This window comes from Falco biarmicus, chromosome 1 (assembly GCF_023638135.1).
Source record: "Falco biarmicus isolate bFalBia1 chromosome 1, bFalBia1.pri, whole genome shotgun sequence".
In the NCBI taxonomy this organism is placed as follows: Eukaryota; Metazoa; Chordata; class Aves; order Falconiformes; family Falconidae; genus Falco; species Falco biarmicus.
The window spans coordinates 23,974,259-23,993,816 of NC_079288.1; the positions used below are offsets into that span (position 1 = coordinate 23,974,259).

Genomic DNA, 19,558 nt, shown 5'->3' on the forward strand with positions numbered 1-19,558 from the left:
ACTCTTGTAAAGCCAAGGAGAGGTAGAGGTAAAAGTAGAATTTAACAGCGCTGTGCTGATTTGAGACTAGAGTGCGGGAGGAGGAAGCAATAAGGTTACCTTTTCCTCTTGTCAGTCAGCAAATTCACAGAGCTGACCCTGGAGGGAACAACGTACGTACAGGCACCGGGGTATTACAGCACATAATTCCGCTGCCTCAACCACAAACTAATTAAAAACCCTCTGATTATCCCAAACCCCTTCCTCTCTGTTTTCATTTCCTCTCCAAGCAGGACTTCAGTTTAAATTTGACATCCTTTGGGGGCTCTGCAATGAATGAGACTATTTGAGTTGTTCTAGAGCTTTCTTAAGCTTTCCTCAGAGAAACTATCCAAGTATTTGGCAACATGCACGAACTGAGAACTGAAAGCTGAATATATCTGCTTGTCTGAGTTCTCAAAACTGAGGGTAGAGAGGAGGCCTGGGGGGAGGAGTTGAAATCAGTTCGGTTTGCCGTACAGAAGCTGGGATAACTCTTAACGATGCTGTTGAGGTGAGCCAGCTTGGGGGAGCCAAGTTTTTGGGGGAGGTCCCCCTAGCAGCCCACACAAGCCTGAGGTTCCCCATGCAGCCCTTTGCAAAGGGACAGGACGCAGCGGTGCAGGTAGTGGGAGCTCCCAGGTGTGCCGGTGATGCAAAGAGGTTTGTTTTCTATATGCTTTAACTTCTGGTCAGCCCTGGCGTGCTCAGGCATTTGGACTAGATCGCCGTTGTGAGCCCTTTCCCACTGGAACTATGCTGTTCTATTCTAATTTCTTTCTGTACAGTAGTGCTGTTTTAGGAGTTTGTAGTATTTTCTAATATTGTCAAAAGAAAATTTGGCTTTGAGTAGGCTTAGATTTGGCAGATTTGGGCCTAAAGATAAATGCTTATTTCTTTAACTTTCTTATTGTGATAATGGTATTAGTTAACGTGCTAATTAGGCTGCAGTGTTTAACCTAAAGCTTTTGTGTGGCTGGTTGTGTCTGAACCATCTCCTAGCTGTCATGGCACACAACCACAAATAGGAAGCTCTTGCACCTAGTAGTAAAGCTTTCCGTTTCAGGGCAACAATCCTGCTTCATTTGCCAAAGAAGATGAATAGCATTGCAGGCTTTGAAGATAGCCCTGAAAGCCACCCCAGCAGAAATACCTGTGGATTTTGTGCTAATTCACTGGTTTTCATTCTGAATTCATCAACAAAGTTGGGTTTGTGACCACCTTTACTTTTTTTACTGTCAGACAAAATGACAATAGCTGGTTCACAAATTTGGGTAGGCCTATGCTGAGTAATGCTGTGCAACTCTGACTTTCCAGATTCTGGTTCTGTACATTCAAGGAAACTTTCCAAATAGTGTAGTAGTTACAGATGAGCCAATCTAAATCAGGTCTAAGTCTTTCTAATCTAATGACAGTTCTAAGGCATTCTGGGTTTAACAGCCACCAGCCGCAGCACAGTATAAAGCCTTCTAGTTGTTTAACCTTACACCAAATGTAGGCCGCTGCTATACCATAGAAAGCAGACCTAAAGCAGCTGTTTGAGGACACTTCACGTTGTTTTCCTCCTTTCAGAAAAAGCCCCTACTTCTAGAAATGCCTTATTTAGTCATAGAAATTATCTGAGTGCTAGGGCAATCGATCTCAACTCTAACACTCAAGTTTCTTGTTAATTTTAAGCAGGCCTGTGGAGGATATGCACTCCCCTCCCTTGGCCAGGCTGTTTCTATAACGCAGCCCCATGGGAATTTGCCACCTTGAAAAATAAGCCGTGGAACTGGGTCACATCCAGCTCCTTTCTCTGGGAATCTTTCCAGGTAAGCCTTCCAGACTTCATAAGGACAGATGTGAAATCCAGGCTCAGCAGGCCCAGCTGCGAACGACCCTCATGCTCAGCCACATGCAGACCCACCAACCCCCAGCTCCCCAAACAGGATTAGCACATATCTGGGTATTTCTTTTGTTGGTTCCTATACCGGATAGTTCCCTGCTCCTCCTGGAGCTCACAGAGAGTTGTAGCCTAGATACTTAGTTAATAAATTGGCCTCTGTCTCAGTAAGCAATCTTTTTCCTTTGCTGTAAACTACCTAACGTGATCTTGGTCTATCACTGGGCATCCTTGGCCCAGCCCCAACACAAGTGATTAACATTAATAGCCGTAAAATACATTTCTCATGCCATGAGGGAGACGAAATGTTCCACATGATCCTTTCCCTTCGAACAGACAACTAAGAGCACACACTACTGCAAAAGTGCTCTGTGGCGTCAGTGTTAGTAATATTAAGAGGGCTCCCCCTCCTCCCCGCACACACACACACGCAAACCCTGTGTACAATATCCCACAAGGTTAAGTGTTGTGCTGCTCAGGGCACGGCGTTATATCCTGGTTGCCTAGAGGCAGTTGTTGGCTCACTGAACGTGATCTGTCTGCAGGAAATATAATCTCAATGGGAGAACGAGAGCTCCTAACGAAAGTCATGAACTCATTCACAATCCAGACATGCCCCAGGAGTTGGTTTTCAAGTGACCTAGTTTGCCCTCTGTTGTTATACATTCGTCCCTGCGGCACTATTTCACAGGGAAGAAAAAAAAAAAAAAAGAAATTTAGATATGACTAATCGAAGACCAAATGTTGCTTTCAGCTCCCAGTTGGCAGCTTCCACCCTTGTGGTGGGCAGGTGGTTAAAGAAGTAGAAAGCAAATATTTGGATTCTGAAAACACTCTTACTGCACCTTTTTGGTGTGTTTATGTTTAAATAAACTACCAGCTGAATGGGTGATTAATTCTAGAGAAGTGGATACACATGAATGTAGAAAGGTCATTTTGTGTTCAAGCCAACTTGCAAACGCAAAGCTGATACTGCACTGATTGGCAAAAGTGATTTTCCTTATTTATATGAAAGAGTCAAACATCTTTATGCGGAGTGAGCTCTTGGCCGTGTCTTTTTTTAAGGGAGGAAAAAGAAAGATAAACTCTGTAGTGAACTCTCAAATGTTTTTATAATGAAAATAATTATATGACCATTCTCATCCTCATTTTATCATGCCTAAGAATAAGCTGACAACAGAGGGAGGAAAAAAAATAATCTACGAAAGAGGGGGAAGCATGTCCTGAATCCCAAGCTTGCTGTCTGTGCTCATGCAGGGGAGCACTGTTACGGTCGCTGACTCTGGTTTGTGGCGCCTTCCGACACAGAAGTCAGCCTGGGAAGCGCTCACAAGCTGTTCGTGGATGGCTGTCCTGCTCCTCCCCTGGGCTGAGGTCGCTCCCTCCTGCAGAAGGCAGTCTGACAGCCTCACTCTTTCCACTCTGGCCAGAAATAAGCTATTCCAAAGTCTGAAGAAAATCAGCATACGAAGGTTTTTTTCTCAGCTCCTGAATGCTGAGCTGCACTCCCTGTGTGACTGTCAGCTCACAGGGTGAGCTCTTCTTAATCCTGAAATATTTAAACCCGTGTACAGAAAAAGGACGCTGTTGTGAAATTGTGTAAAATTGCAGAATGTCAAAAATGGGAACACTGAACACTCAGTTTGCTCTCGAGCCAGGCACAAAGTAGAGATACTGAAAACTTGGGATTCAGCTCTCAATTTTAAAAGCTCTCAATTAAAAAGTACTGATGCAGTAAATCATTTGGGCATTGGGCCATACCTTAGAAAGACCTTTTACCCACAATCATTGCTGAATCTAAAGAATGTAGACATTTCCACACAAGTAGTGAGTAAGAGGCAGTTGCTCTTCTTAGGGTCTGAACAAACTTTGCCTTCTTAATCATGAAAAGGTGAAATTCAGCAGGAATCTATGTAGATAAAGGGAAATCTGCATCGAACAGGCGCCCAACAAGAGGATTTCTTCTAAGCCTTGGGGACTCAGAAATGCTTTTTTTTTTTAACCCTGCTTTATCCTATAGTTTAGAGCTGTGCACAGTAATAAGTAATGTGAGAAAATGAGTGCTCTGAAATTCCTGAATGTCAAGAGCCGTGATCAGAGATTCAGGCTGATTGCTTAGCCTTCAAACCAAATCCTTCACCCTTGTACCAGGCTAGAAGGGCTCCCCCACATTCACCAGTATGAAGGGAAAGGGATCTCCCCACTACTGCGCTTAAGACTGCTGGGCTGGGTTTCTGTGGCCTTGTGCACCCTCTTCAAAAAAAAAGCAGGCTTGTTTCTTAGAGCAGGAGGCACTCACCAGTCCCAGCACTTTTAAGGTTCCCAGTCTGGTTTTCAGATATACTTCTTACAGAAAATGCTTGCCGCTGTGAACAGTGACGTATATAGGAACCATCAAATCTACCCTGCAACAGGTACAGCTAACACATACCCCTTGTCTTGTCTTGAATTAATTCGTAATAAAAGACAACCTTTGACAAAATGCAAGGTTTCAGATGGTGTTGTTTGCTAATGAAAAACTACATAGACAGCTAACAGACACCAGGAAAGACCTAAACCCCAGTCAGACCTAAACCCAAGTCTTTCATTAGATGTAATTGCAATAGTACCAGCCAGTTGCTATCTACCTAACCATTTGGCTTCAAATTCTATGTTACATGAGAGAAACTCATATTTTGACACCATCTTCACTTACACAAACATGCCAGACTCCCATGTGTAAAGTAGACCATGGAGCACAGTAAAACAGCCCTTCCCATTGTAGTGGTCTCAAACACGATAATACTAAACACATTTGAAGAACTGAAAATGATAATAACCTCACCCCAAAGACATGATATTTGGCATCCCAGAAAGCCATCAGCTGCTCCTGCATTCCCACAAACAGATTCCTAAGGGATGAGATGGGTGCAAAAAAATCCTTCACAGGAAAAGCAAAAGCCTCACCAACTTTTTATTCATTTTTTAAAAACATCTCACAGACATACCTAACCTCTTAACAGGGGTAATCCTGTATGCTTCAACTGTTTTATAGTGTATTTTGTTGAGGTGAAATTTCTTTTAACCTACGATTAAATTGCTTTCATATTGAAGTTCTGTTAGTGTTAATTGTAGTTTTGTTTTGTGGTGTTTTGCTTATGTTTTTTTTTCAGCTAGGAGAAGAAGCACTTGGGAAGTCTGCTAAACTCGCGTACAATTTGCTTTTACAAGAGACTGCAAGCTGAGGTTTTCAAGTATTGACTTGTTAGCTCAGCTTCAGAGAGGACAGTTGGTGTGGCAAAAGACAGTGAGACCAAGCAAAAAGAAAATATTTCCCCAGGTTACCCGGAATTCCCTTGCCCTACTCCTTCCACAAACCCTATGAATTAAACTTTTTTTTAAAAAAACCCCAAACATTATTTCCTGATCTCAGTAGAGTAGATAACTACTCAGCAAAAGCCCCAGTTTTTAAGAACAAGTTATTCTGAAAAGAGACTGAGTTAATCCTGAATAGCTTGTGATAGAATCTCACCAGTAGTGCCAGTGACCTCATATTAACTCATTGCAATATACAGAATGTTAAGTATGTAGTGGAGTTGATCTACATTAGAAAATTTCTTCATTGAAGTTCCTTATTTACTCCTATTCCCAGTAAAAGCAAAAATAGAGTAAGTTTTCCAAATTGCTAACAAGGAAGGACTTCTGCAATGAGGAATAAGCAAGTCTCCCAGCCTTAATCTTCCATAACATTGCCACAAGAAGAGCTGTCCATAAACTAGATTGCTTGGGTTGTTTCTGCTGATTTTATGACAGACGACTCTGGTGTCGATTACAACAGAGATCTGAATTTGAGAGACCTGAATGCTCTTTGCTGTGAAAATGCTGAGCCAACCTTGTCTAGCAACCTTTGACATATAAAGAGGGCTGGTAATTGCTACTTTCATTTCTAAATGTTGTAAATGACATAGCAAATTATTACTTGATAGGATCTACTTTTAGATCTCACTGTAAAAGGCGGGCAGTTTCAGAGAATAGATCAATTTTCTTCTCCTGTGTTTGTGGTTACACCCTATCCCCACCCTAGATGTCTAATTATGTGAGATGAATGTGTGTAAACACGAGTCTTACCCTCCATAATCCAACTCATACCTTACTTGTTTATACAGAGGTTAATAAGCTCAGTCTATTTACCATACTACTTGAAGTAATGTTTCTAATGCTCTGTGCAACTTCATGGTTTTTTACCAGGAGTAAAAGGCATGGAATTAGGCATTGATCATCTCTGATGGGTCTGGGTTCAATAACAGAGACTTTTAACTGGCGAGTCCATGAGCAGAAATGCCAGTAAACAGATTTACAGAAGTACTTGATTTGTTTTCCAGGAGTATTAATTTTAATTTTTATCCCGTTTATCCTTCTGTGTAATAATACCTCATTCCTGATTTGGAGAGGAGATTCATGCATTGTCATTCAGGATGCCACAAAATTCAATTAAGGGCTGGCTGCAGCATCCCTTCTTGATTTGTGAATGATTTACCTTCGTTGAGAAAACAGGATGACTTTTTCCATCACAAAGCATGGTTGCTGATTTTAACAGAGCAGACAGCCTGGAGCTATGCAAGCCATCACTAAACCAAAAAGAAACATTACTAAAATGACTGGAGGGGTGGTGTCCTTCTGCTGGGACTGTAACTATTCCTTGTGCATTTCAGGGACCGAGGATGTAAAATAGTGTAACATCCCAGGTTATGTAATTCCACATCCACAGTCTCCAGCCTCTGCAAGTCCCACTCGCTCCTCCAGCCAGATCCAGACGGCCTGACAGCTCGGCTGTCTTTCAGCCAAGTGTGACTACTCTGCTGTCAGCACTTTAGCCACTTTTACCTCTGAGGTATACGGGCACCTGTCAGCTTGATGGAGGCAGTCCCTCTATAGATACAGGATGAAATGTGGATTCTGGTCTTTTGATATCATCTTTCTTACTGTTTTTATATATATGCTTATATATACTGATACATTTTTCAAGATGACTGAAAGCTCCTGAGACAAGCTTTTATTATCTATTTAGAAAAATTAAGATATCTTTAAGCATGTTAGAAAATGCCCTGCTTCTCCCCCACCCCCACCCCCACCCCCCAAGTGTTTCATCGGAATTTTCAGGCTTGTACCAGCATAGTGCATAGTCATGGTTTTAATTCTTTACTTCACAACATGAGAGAGTGAGGCACGGATTAAATGTTCTATTTAAAAATGCTTTGACAGATTTTGTTGAAGCCAAGACAATTCTCTTGAAGTATTATCATGATTTACTTGAGTTAAATCAGCAAATAACTCATGTTGCCCCATAGGGCCACTCAGCTAAGTGTGTTTTATATACACAGAGCCCTATAGCTTCAGCAATTGGCACATTTCCTTCAAGTCAATGTCAAGATTACACAATAAGACAGAGATATTTAGAGAGATGCTGCTGGTGGTGTCTGAGCCCCTAGGCTTTGTTCAGGCAGTTCCAATCTGAATGGATCACTTCTATACCGAAAGGAAAAAAAAAAATAATCTCTGGAGTGCAATCAGAGTGTTTTCTATTAATGGAAACATGAATGTTATTGCCGAGCTGTGTTGTGCTGGATGATTGTATGCAGCAGAAGGTAATTTAACTCACCAGAATTTTGTTTTGCTTCCCTCCCCCAGGTTAAAAGTCTGATCAGATGCCTGCTTGACACGCAAAATCATCAAGAGACTGCAGCAAACGCCTCTTGGAACACAAAGCAGTATCAGGCAGGCAGCAGCTAAAAGAAGCCCCCACCACCAGGGGAAGCAAACAGTGGGGCTGTGGTTCCCCACCGATTTCCTCAGCCCTTAGTTAGTGGGGGGAGGATTATTAAACCCTTCTGTGTTGCTCTGAAGTGCTACAAATAGAACGGTAAATCTAAATAATGAGGTGCATGTTGTTCCCTTCAGTATGTGCTGCAGATGACAAGCAGGGACCAAAAACCAAAAGGAAAACATAAGTACAGCTGGAGGGTATCATGCCCACCATGGAGCTGACTCCTGAAGTGTATTGAGGTATATACCTTGTACTTGTGTTGCACTCCTGCAGTTGTGGCTGCCTTGTGTTCCAAGTGAGGCTGTTTAGTCGTGCCAGAATACTCTTTGCACCGGTGACCCCCCGTTACATAGCTCAGCACCCTCTCTGACAAGTTCTAGAAAAGGGAGGTTGTCTCCTGAGACTGGAGCAGCAGTTTTCCAACTTTTACCCAGATTTCCCCCTCTTCTGCCTGCTGCTCCTCCCCTAAGGAAGGTGGCAAGTATGATTGCACCAGGACCACTTTGCCCATGATGGTCCCTGTGGGTTATCAAGCCCAGCCCACAAGGACCCTTGGCCACAAAGAGCCTGATGGAGGGTCTTCTGAAGGGGACTACTTCTCAAACCTGCCCCCAGATAAATCCTGCCTGCTCTGGTTTGAGATTTCCCGTGTTAGACAGGGCTTGGTTCAAAAGTTCTGAGACCTGCCGGTGATCACGAGCGAGGCAACACATCCGAGAGCTGCCAGCATTCGACTGCCAGCAAAGGGAGAGTGGACAGGGATCACACCGAGGCAGACGTTACTTGTCATGTATTGGCCTACACCTGAGGCAAACTATTGCTCTGCTCAGCCACTGCAAACACTTAAACACCTAAAGTTGAGTTTCTGGAAGTAGGAACCTCAGAAAGAGGGTCAGTGCTTACAGAAAGATGCTGAGAGATGGCATCTAGCTTTAGTCCCTAAGACTTATCAGTCGTATGTGAGGCCATTGATGCCTCACTCGAACTTCTACTTAACTGGCATGTGGTGAACACACTGGATAAGCTCAACTACCCAGGTCTGAAAGTAGAATTTTTAAGAGCAGGTGTAACTGTTGGTAAGCAAGAGACAGGTCTGGGTCATTTGCCAGCTTTGTTACTCCAGTGGATTTGAATTAAAGGATAGGTTCCTTTTTTTCCTCAGCGTAGTAAGTATTGAGCTAGAAATTCATGGCTACTTTCAGAAGAGATCCAAGTCCTTCTTATTCCATGTTGGAATAGATGAACAAATGTGTTTTCACCTGTGAGAAGTTAAAGGCTTAGTGAGGGTCTTCAGCAGCACAGACACACATGCATGCTTCTCCCTCTCTTGATCAGGATCCTCAGCTGGGAATTCAAAGGCCACTTGTCAAGCTCTTCCTCTCAAGTGTGTGTCTAAAGCACCATTCCGTGAGTTTTTGAAGTGGATTAATCTCATTGAAACTGATAAAACTTTTCTAATAGAAAGTTGATTTCTGATTTAGACTCAACTCCTGTCTGCGTTATCAAAAACATTTCTGACCATTCCTCCACACTCCTGAAATCTTTCAGTGAGATTCAGTGAATCTCGGTTACTGGCAATCGGTGATCCTGTTAACAGTAGTTTCCAGAGTCCCAACCAAAGCTAACATGATGACAGGACATGATCTCAGCATGCCGAATCATTTTTGAAGGGGGACCTGATGATTTCAAAAGAGGCTTTAGCTGCCTGCCATTTCCCTGGGGTAATTCCTATGTGTGACCTGGCATACCTGAGCTGAGTACATCTACTTTGGCTAATGCTTCCTAAAATGACAGATTTCAGAATAATTCTGTGTTATATATTTGGATAACTATTTCACAAGCTGTTTGTCTTTGAAAAATTATAATGAAAAGCAAATTATTTTAAAAAAATGAGAAAAAAGAAAGAACAGATGTCTTAGTGAAGATTTTAGTGTTTTGGGGCTCTGGTTTGGGAGTACAGCTGATTGCCAAAGTTACTGGATAACATAAATTCTCTTTCAATTTCTTTGCAATTTTGAAGCTAATACAACTCCAGTGAAAGTTCCTAATGTTATTTTTCCTCTCTTAACCTAATTAACAAACTGAAAATTTATGTAGTCCTAAATGGAATTACTTTCTCCTAAGCACCGCAGAGGGGGTTATTTCTCATGTACCTATTAAAGCGTGGATATCGATGCTAATGCTTCACACCAGCTACAGTACCTGAATTCTCTTCACAGGAGTAACACATCGAAACTGCCCTGTCTGAGGCCATGCTAACAGGAACTCAGGACAGTATCAGCCTGCCTTGAGTATTGTTATTTTAAATGTTAAATTTGAGTTCTTAATTTTGACATATTTAGCTGCTGAACATTTAGAAAAGCGTGGGTATGGGTCAAATGTCTGTTATATTTTTAAAGAAGAACCAAAAAAAGAAAACCAACCCACCTCAGACCCCTTAGTTTTCATTTCATAAAAAGCTCCAAGAACTCTTTAGAGTAAATTATTAAAAACCAAACCAAACCAAAATAAATTGCTTTAAAATATCAAAGAGGAATCACATTTTTTTCTTGAACATGGTTTTTCAATGATGAATTTTTCAACAGGATTGTATTAAAACATATTAGTTGTTAATAAGAACCTGCCATCACTTTTAGAGTGATATTCTAGAGTATTACCAATACTGTGCTAATGGCTTTACATGCAGTTAGTTTCTCAAAAACAGATTTAACACATTTCCAAACAGCAAATGTGTGTATTATTTTGTGGTTTAAATCTGTTTTATCATGATACCACTTCCAAAATACTGAAGGCATAAAATAGTTTATGGTCCAGAAGATAAACTACCACAGGCCACTATGTTGGAATATAGGGAAGGATCTGAGAAAGTGCTAAAAGCATTATTACAGCTACAGAATAGACTCTTAAATCTTTTATGCAACTTGATCAGTTCCCACTGGAACCACACTGTATTGTTTTCATAAATAAACACCAAAAGTTGCTGTGCACAGTGTTTCTGGACTGTAACAGACTGCTTTTGTGCTTTAACAGGTTTTGTGTTAAATTGTAAACTACAAACGTTCCCATGAAAAATTCTTTTTCCCAGCACACTGCTTGTGAGTGGCATGTCATCTTTCTTGATGATCAACAAAGCAATCACATTTGTATGGCAGTAAACCACCTTCAGTCGCTTCATCCTCCATGGAGGTGCCACAGCCCCCAGGCTGGGAGAAGCCGCCCAGCAGTGCCGTCCTCTCTGAGGGAAGAGACTGGTTTCCTGAACTCAGATTTGCCCACGGCAATGAGATGAAGAGGGTGATTCCTCTCCCATCTTGGTTTTTTTGACAGGAAAAAGCAGGAGAGAATAACCCTCCCATTTTTATCTGCTCAACCATTACAGCACTAAAAGCCTCCATACGTTGAACTGTCTTTTCCATGTAGAGAAGGCGTGGAGATCCCTAGTTTGTTACTCAGTATTGTCAGCCAAACCTGGCAAATTGTCTGTTTTCAATAGAACAGTTTAAGCTTTTGCTAGCCCATACTCTTCCAGCTCATTTTTTAAATGGAGTGCTCTCCAAAAGAGCAGGCTGTGGCAGAGATCACTGTCCTGCGTTGGCTGCATCTCAGAGATTTGCAAAGCACAAATTTCTCCATTCTGCAGGCTCCAGCCCACAGGCTGCCCCCTCCGCCCCAACTTGGCATGCGTGGGTCACACTCACCCTCCTCCCCACTTAAGAAGTCTGAAAAAATATCTGCCAGAGAAAAGGCAGTTTGTCCAAACTGTTCTCATGGTTTGGCTGAAGCTTATACTGTCGGCTCTCAAGTAAAATGTAATCTGTTATTTTTAAACGCTTAAGCACTGCTGTTGATATATATATTAAAAAAAAAGCAGGTGACTTTGTTAAGATGTACTCTGGAGAGCAGAGTGAATGGAAAAAAACAGACAAAAGTGGTTTCAGAAATAAGGGCTTTTGAAAGGAGTTTTTGGAGACTCTATAGTAGTCCAAGACATGTGAAAAGCGTCCAGACCATAAATACTGAAAGAAAACATTTGGTAAGTGAACAAAATATTTTAAGTGCTATACAAGAGAGAATGAAAAACTGTAGTATAATTATGTATTTTACAATTTTGAATTAGTGACAGAGGTAAAAAGGGAGTTGTTTTGGAGGCAGGAATGGGTATTCTGTTAATGTTCTCCCACAAGTCAGTACAACGTGAAACTTTGCTGTGGGTAAGGCAAAAACATAGACAGCTTACCATTGTGTAGAAAGCATTTTTGTCTAGGGGATAAGATAATTCACCCCACCTCTTTTTTTTTTCTTTTTTTTTTTCCCAGAAGAGAATAAAAATACAGCTGTGTACTATATTCCACTTCGTATGCACATGGTGGTACTTCAGAGAACAGGAGGTGCACAAGTGGAAGGGTCAGCAATTTCAAGTCGAATGCCTCTGTGATACAGCCTGCCGACCGTGGCGTGGCAATGATCTTGGCCCAGTAGCAGCAAAATGACTTGTCCCAGAATGGTTACATTTCTTAGCCTAATGCAGAACTAACATTTTAAAATATCCGGTCTCCATCCCTGAAATGCCTGCAGGCTGTTCTCTTGGCCAGAATATGCTGACAGCTTGGAGAGAGATGAAACAAATATCAATGGCCTAGTGCATGAGGATCAGCTAAGATTGAGGTCCTGCTGTGTTAGGATCTAGATGTACGTGTAGTAACTGTTCTTCTTTGAGCCTCCTACTGTTTAAATAGAAAGGATCATTACCTGTGTCTTGCAGAGTAATCAAGAGATTTGCTATGAGTCTCAGATGAACTTGTTGCAGAGCCGGAAATTCAATCTGAAGGCCTAAAAATTGAAGTTCAATTGCCTAAAACCCAGAGGTACCCAAAGCAGGCCAAGGGATGTAGCACAGGACTTGCAAAAGAGCTACGCTGATCTGAAGTGGCAACTGGAGGAGCATCTAGAGTGACATTTGTGCGGCTGAGTCCCAGCCTTGCATCTTGGCCTTTTACATTTCCCTCAACAGATGGGCGGCAACAGAAGGATACTTTCAAAACTGACTTAATGTGTTAACAAGTTACAGATACAATCCCTATTCCTGCAGGACTAGCATGATTGCTCTGCACCTTCACTGAACACAGCAAAACCTGCAGGAATTTAGACACAAAACCGAGCTGATTTCTGTTGTGCCGTACTTTGAGCCATTTCTGAGCATGCAGAAGACAGCAGAAATGAGCAGCTATTTAAAGCATGTGCTGCTGTTAATGCTCACTAACTCCACATCACTCATGTAGCTACTATTAAGCATTAGTATAAAGTGGACTTGGAACAGTAACACTGGATGTTTCCTTGCCCCCGCATGCTGCAAAAAGTAAAGTTCATGATGAATTTTTAATTATAAGCCATGCAAAAATGCCTTGCTGCTGTTTCCTGACATACTCGGGAATGATACCTTCATAAGGAAACACAGAGAAATAAAACTCGTTGCCCCACAGCCAAAAGAAGAAGCCATACCCTTTCCTGTGCAAGTGGGAAGCAAGCATTGAGGGAAAAAAGGTGACTATATCACAACTTCCATTGCATGTGTCCACGCACACGGATGAGGCATAATTTAAAGAGCTACAGTGTTGCTGAAGCTGGGGACACTTTTGTTGAAGTCTTTTGAGAATCACTGTTACATAACTCATACCCCAGCACAGAGAAATGTCAGAGAGCATCAGCAAAAATACAGCTTGGAAAGATTTGTCATTACAGATGGTCTAAATTACACTGCACAGCACAGGCTGTGTTTTCTCCTGTAGCATTTGCAAGTTGTGTATGTAAGAAATCCTATATTCTCTGCTATAGAACTAGGAAATGCATCCCGAAATCATGTCTTAGTGTTCAGTCAGCAGATACAAAACTAATGAATGAGCCTTTACTCAACATGACTTTCGCTGGGTGCCAAACCAGACCTTAAACCAGGACAGGCTAAGATCTACCAGTTCTGATGTGACATTGCAGACATCACAGAAAAGAAACCAAAACTGAAGGAGTGGGTATTTTGGTCAGTGTTCATCAGGGACAGCTGACAACTTCTTACAGAGACTGATGTGCTGATCTAGGCTAGGTACATTTAGCTGTTGGCTTGTTTTGAAAAGTGGGCCTGCATGGCAGCTGCAGAAAGTGTCACCTAGCCAGCAAAGCCAAAGGAGTTAAAAGGCTTTTTTGGGGGGACATCACACATACTGAAAAGTACCCTGCGAAATCTGTGCCACACTCCATGGCCTTCCACAGACTCATTCAGTTTTCCTCATGGACCTTTCTTCTGCTCCCCTGCCACCTTCAGGATTGACGTTTACCTCCTCTGCATTGATTCAGTCCATGCAGGTGCAAGGCTGCCTTCAGCAGACTGTCTCTCTCATCTTCCTTAACTGACTCCGTAGTATGTTCACACTGATGCCTTATAACTGCTTTGATTGTCTGTTGGTCAGAAGTCGTTTTGTCCACAACCCTGTGAATATAACAGCTCTCACCGGCTTCGAAACAGGCCTTAGAAGATGAAGAACAGAAGTTACTAGTGCCCTTTCAGTAGCCTGTATGGTGTTTAAATGGTAATAGAAAAAATTCCTTTGACTATTTTTTTGGTGTAGCTCCTCCTGAAAAGTGGGGAAGGTGAGAGGAAGTTAGAGCCAGTACATATTCTAGTATAGAAATTAACCTCAGTGGGAAGAATAATGTTGCTTACAAAACCAGGAGGCTGCACTGCATAGGAAATAGAGCATGAAAAGGATTTGTGCTGTGATGTTGAGATTAGAGAGAACAAGCAACACGAATTAGCAAGTGGAATGCAAATATTGTACATTCAAGTGTAACTTCAGTGTAATACCAGAGTTGTGGGTGCGTAAGGAATTGGAGAGTCCCTCAAGTAATATTAAAACTGCTGCTGTCTGCTGACTGTGGCCCATGCACAGTGGCTTAGGTAGCCCCAGCCTCCACTGCTCTGGAGCTGATGCTTCCTCCTTACTCTTCTGTAGCAGGTTTTATTGCATACAATTAGGAGACTTTGTGTATGCAGATACTTTGCATTTAGGACAGTGACTTGCTGACAAGAACATCCGGAGGTTGGAACGGCTTGGCTGTGGACAGAGGCATCAGTAACTAACCAAAGAGAACAGATAGGTCTTTTAGAGACTGGGGTGGGGGGAAGAAAAGCAGATTTATGAGAAAGGGAATGTACTAGTAAGCACAAGCTAGGCTACTTTGTTGGCTAGGTGGATCCATCACTAGAGACTGCCGTCTCAGCCTTCTGTGCTTCTCTTTGCACCTGCTTGCGAGATGAAAGAACGGGACACCATTTAATAGAGATTAATTTTTCTAATGCACCATCATTTAGTTTCAAGGCCCCCTTGCCCCTGAATGTGGAGCTCACAGTTGTACATGTAATGCTGCACTTACAATAAAGCAACTACTACTTTCCTCAATCAGGGCTGCAGTATGCTAAAACCTTTCTGTAGCTGGAAGGGTTGCACTAGGAACCTCTTGAATGCAGAGAAGAAAAATCAGTTTTCTTGTGTAAAAAAAACCCCATTTTTAGAGGCTTTACATGCTTTATGGGCTTGAGGGATTAAGTATTTCAAAGTACAAGTAAATGTTAAGCAAGTTTCCTTTAATTCTGCAAGAGTGGAGCCTATGTGTTTAAAGGAAGGGCTCTAGGTCTACGCTTGTCTGTGCTATACAGGTTCATTGGTAAATGTAAGGTCGGCTGGATGATCAACTTCACCTCCTTGTTACCAAGCTCTCTGCTTGTCTTGATCTGTGAGCTCCAGACGTGAATACAGAAATGACAGGTTTAGGGCTCAGGCCATTTTATTCCTCCATATTCTTCCTTCATTTACAGGTTTAATGCCATAGAAATTGTCTTCTCTCACTCTAATTATCTGCCCTTCCCCCTGTAAATGGCATAGTTGTGTCGCAGTGACAACGCTTGACTCAACAGCTACCTTCTGCATACATTGCTTTTCCCTGCTTGACCCAAAAATCATCTCAGTACTTCATTTTTGGAGGCATTTCATTGCTTTTCCTTAAGGAAATTAATTCCTTCCTTGTACAAAAGAGCTGACTTCTGTTTTCCACTTGAATACGTTTTTAGGCAGAGAGGGGAGGAGGAATGAAGTGGGTGATTTGGGTTTTTAAATCAATAAACTCAAACTCCCAAAACACAGCACTAGTGCAAAGGGGCAAGTATGTAATTTTCTCAGTAGCAAATATAGCTACATGTATCTAAATCCAAGACATTCATCAGCTCTTTTATAGGATAAGACAGGGCTCAGAAATGATTTTCTGTTGAAGTACATAAGATCAAACATGTTTGTCATTTTAGCCTTCTCTTTATTCTATCTGATTTCAAGATCTTGAGACTTTCTTTAGATGTCATTGCTTCAAGCTTCTGCTTTTATCACATTAACCACTCTTCATGAGCTTTTACACATCAAAATGTCTTTAGATACATTGTTGAAGAGGGAGTACTTGTGAAGACTTCAATAAAAAGTTAGAGAATCCGTGCCTGAAACTTTATACAAACACATTTGAGGAAAGAACCACCAAAACCAAAATAAACAGCCAAACAATAATACACAATGCTGCATTCTCATTATGGTTTCTCCAGAAGGAGAAAAAAGGCATTTTCATTATGCTTGAATACAGCTTTGTTAGTGTGCAAAAACCCAGAAGTGGTGAGCCATCTCATGCCTGTCAGATTCTCAAACTTTTGGAGCTTAATACTTTTGCATTTTTTAACTTCCCTCCCTGCTGTACTGAGCAGATGGTTATCCTGAGCTCTGATTGCATCTCCAGGTATGTGTTGGTCCTGCTTCTGGTTAAGTTTTTGGCTATAGAAAATTCTTCCTAGCTAGTAGAAAGGGCAGGGCTTTGCTCCAAATGGTTTTAGCTAAAGACAGAACTAGCCGTTGCAAGATCGGTGATTTCCTCACCAGTTGCCATCACTTGTGCTTCACTAATATCTTGCAATTAACACTAATGACCACAGGACAACAGTGACAGCCTGTCCATGGTATTAAAGTGCTCTCATCCCTCACACAAGCAGGTTGTGACTCCTCTCTGGCTGAAGGGTTTGTACAGGGAAGGGGACTGTTCCCAGCGCACATCAGCAGCGTGGGATCACAGTGGCAGGATAGTTCCATGGTAAGTGTTTCATACTGGCAGTTTCCTTATCAGTTACAGATTCACTTTCTGTAGATTTCTGGAGTAAATCTGCTATTTTTGACACAGCTGTTTGTAGTCGGACTAGAGTGTCAGGACCATTAGAAGCCTCAAAGCATTTTCAGGACATTTTTGTGCATATGCATCTAGGTAGATTGATGATAAGCTAAATGGCTAGCTAGGCTGTGTTGATATGTGGTGGGGAAGCATAGCACCAGGATTTGCCAGAGTATAAATGAGAGCTACCTTTCTTTCATCAGCATCCACGAGGTGCTGGGATCGCACCGAAACACATACTGTAACACTGCGATGTGTCAGAGTGTTAAATATGAAAAATCGGAGCCCCCCCACCTGCATTACCAGGTATGGGAGCCAATTGCTTTCAACTTTCTGAATACATTCTCCTGCATTTCCCTCAGAATAACTGAAGGAGTAAACACTGTTTGAAAAAGATCTAGTTTTTAAAAAAGTAAATAAAAAAAAAAATTATCACACATATGTGATCATCTCCAAGGGGGAGGCCACTTGCAAGTGAATGACTGGAATTTGTGATGACAAAAATAAGTGTTAATTGTGGTATGCAAGATGTAAAGCCACAGCCTTACTATGTTGATTGCTTATTGTTATGCTTTGAGGAGCTAACAGTGTGATCAGACAGGGAGGAAGCATTTATGTTACAGTTACCAGAATAAACCATTACCTAGCTAGTCATTCACACAGGCCTTCCTGGTTAGAAAAGAAATATGCATCTCTTGCATCTTTGGCGAAGATTTTCCTCCCTGTTCTGTAGGTGCGTGAAGAGCACACAAACCTCCTGCTCTCAGTGGAGCCTGGTTGCATAGCCCAGGCCTCCCACACATTATTTTGAGAGCACGTTGCCTGGAGGAAGTGTAGAGCAAAGGTGTTATTAATCACTAGGAGCAGTTTTCCCTCAGCCACTTCAAATCTTCCAGTGCAGAATGTCCCATAATGTCTTGGCTGTTAGCAATCAAGTCCCAAATTATTAATTTACAATCCCAATCAGTTCTGAAATTAAACACCGCCCACCCCACCCTCAACATCCCATCCCTTACAAGCAAGACTAAAACCACCCCAGACCATGGTCTCCCAACTCATCCAGTGTGAAGATTGTGAGTGGACTTGACAGTGTTTGTTGCTAAAATTTTCTAAATACCACCACTGGCCTGTCTGATGCATAAATCATTGTTGGTGAACTGGCAGTTTTTATTGTTGTATCTCTTTGGACATCAGGAGAGCACTGTAATACAAATGAATTTAAGGAATGAAAGAGGAAAAAAAAAAGAATTCCTAATTTGTTGCATAATTACTGAATTTATAGCTATGCTACGTTGGGTACTGAAGTATGTTACAGTACTCTTGTTTTTCAGAGTTTGATTACTGATGTCCCTTAAATACATCTGCATGGAACAAAAAAATCTTGTATTTAAAATTTTGCCATATATGAAACCCAAAGGAAACATCTTTCTTAATATAACTGCAGGAAAGATTTGAATGAAGAAGACCTATTAAATGGTAAGTTCAATTGTGTTCCATTTTTTTACTATTTAGAGAAGACTTTGAGCTGAGAATGTCATAGGTTTTGAACTCTTCTTCCTGTTAATTTGGGAGGTTAATTGTGTAACACCTAGGATTAATGATAAATTACTTAGTTTTAAACAGACTCTGTCAACATAGGATAGGGACAGGATTGCAGTTGGAAACAACAAGAAAGACCATTGGGTAGCTTCACAGATAAGGATTCTCTGCATGCATTTGAAAGCAACAACAGCAAATCATTAACTTTGAGAATTGTTTTCTAGCAAGTTTTAAGCCTTGATTTATCAGAATGAAGAATGGTCACTCTAGGCTGTTTAACAGGCAGATTGTTCCTGGTAATCTGGTTCCTTGATTCCTGAAGTGGGGAATGGATGTGTCTGGGATGCAGGCTGGGAGGCAGACTGCTGAGCTAGACCTATGGAAAGACAACTAAATTAGAAGTGCAGGAAGGCCATTTATTTTATTGCTTTTTCTGCTGTATTTGTACCAAATATTTTTTTGTTTGCTAAAAGGTTCTTTGATCTTTTCTGATAGCTGCAGTGTGCAAGTGTGACAGCAGGATGGTCATTGCCTGAGAAAGGGTGAGCAGTGCAGCAGTTGTTAAGAGAGCGCACCTCTTGTTCGTCACCATTTCTTATGTATGTTTATAGATGCAAACAAATATAATGCCAAATTGCATCTAGGAAAAAACTCAGAACAGATTCCTAGGAATTTATTGTAAATAGCTGAAGGAAAGACATGTGTAAGTGAAGAAGGAGCAGCATTATGGTGAGCATGCTGTGGTAACACTAGTTGATCTGTCCTTTCAGTAAACCAGCCCACTGCTAACAGTGCACACTATACTCTTCCACTACAGACAATTCCTTGGCTATAAGATGACTTGCAATTTGATTATTTCCACATACCCCACCCCACATTTAAATGTTCTTAAACTCTGGATGGTCAGCCTCAGTGATCTGTACTCCCAGTTAGGTTTCTGAGCAGAGTGATGTGTACGTGTGCACCAAAGGTTTTGTCTGTGCTAGCCCAGAAATTACATATTTGCGGTTTGCTTTGATTGCTTCTGACAGCAATACTCTTCTCCAGCTTGCCTCTCCTGCTGCATGCAT

At 41.6% G+C, this 19,558-nt stretch overlaps 1 long non-coding RNA gene across 1 annotated transcript in view; it reads left to right on the forward strand.

Annotated features, from left to right (window-relative positions):
• The window catches only part of LOC130147436 (uncharacterized), a 317,093-nt gene that overhangs the window by 43,086 nt on the left and 254,449 nt on the right, over nt 1-19,558 (forward strand). The window contains exons 10-11 of the long non-coding RNA XR_008821244.1: nt 6,131-6,773; nt 7,571-19,030. This is a non-coding gene — a long non-coding RNA (uncharacterized LOC130147436). The remainder of the gene's footprint in view (nt 1-6,130; nt 6,774-7,570; nt 19,031-19,558) is intronic.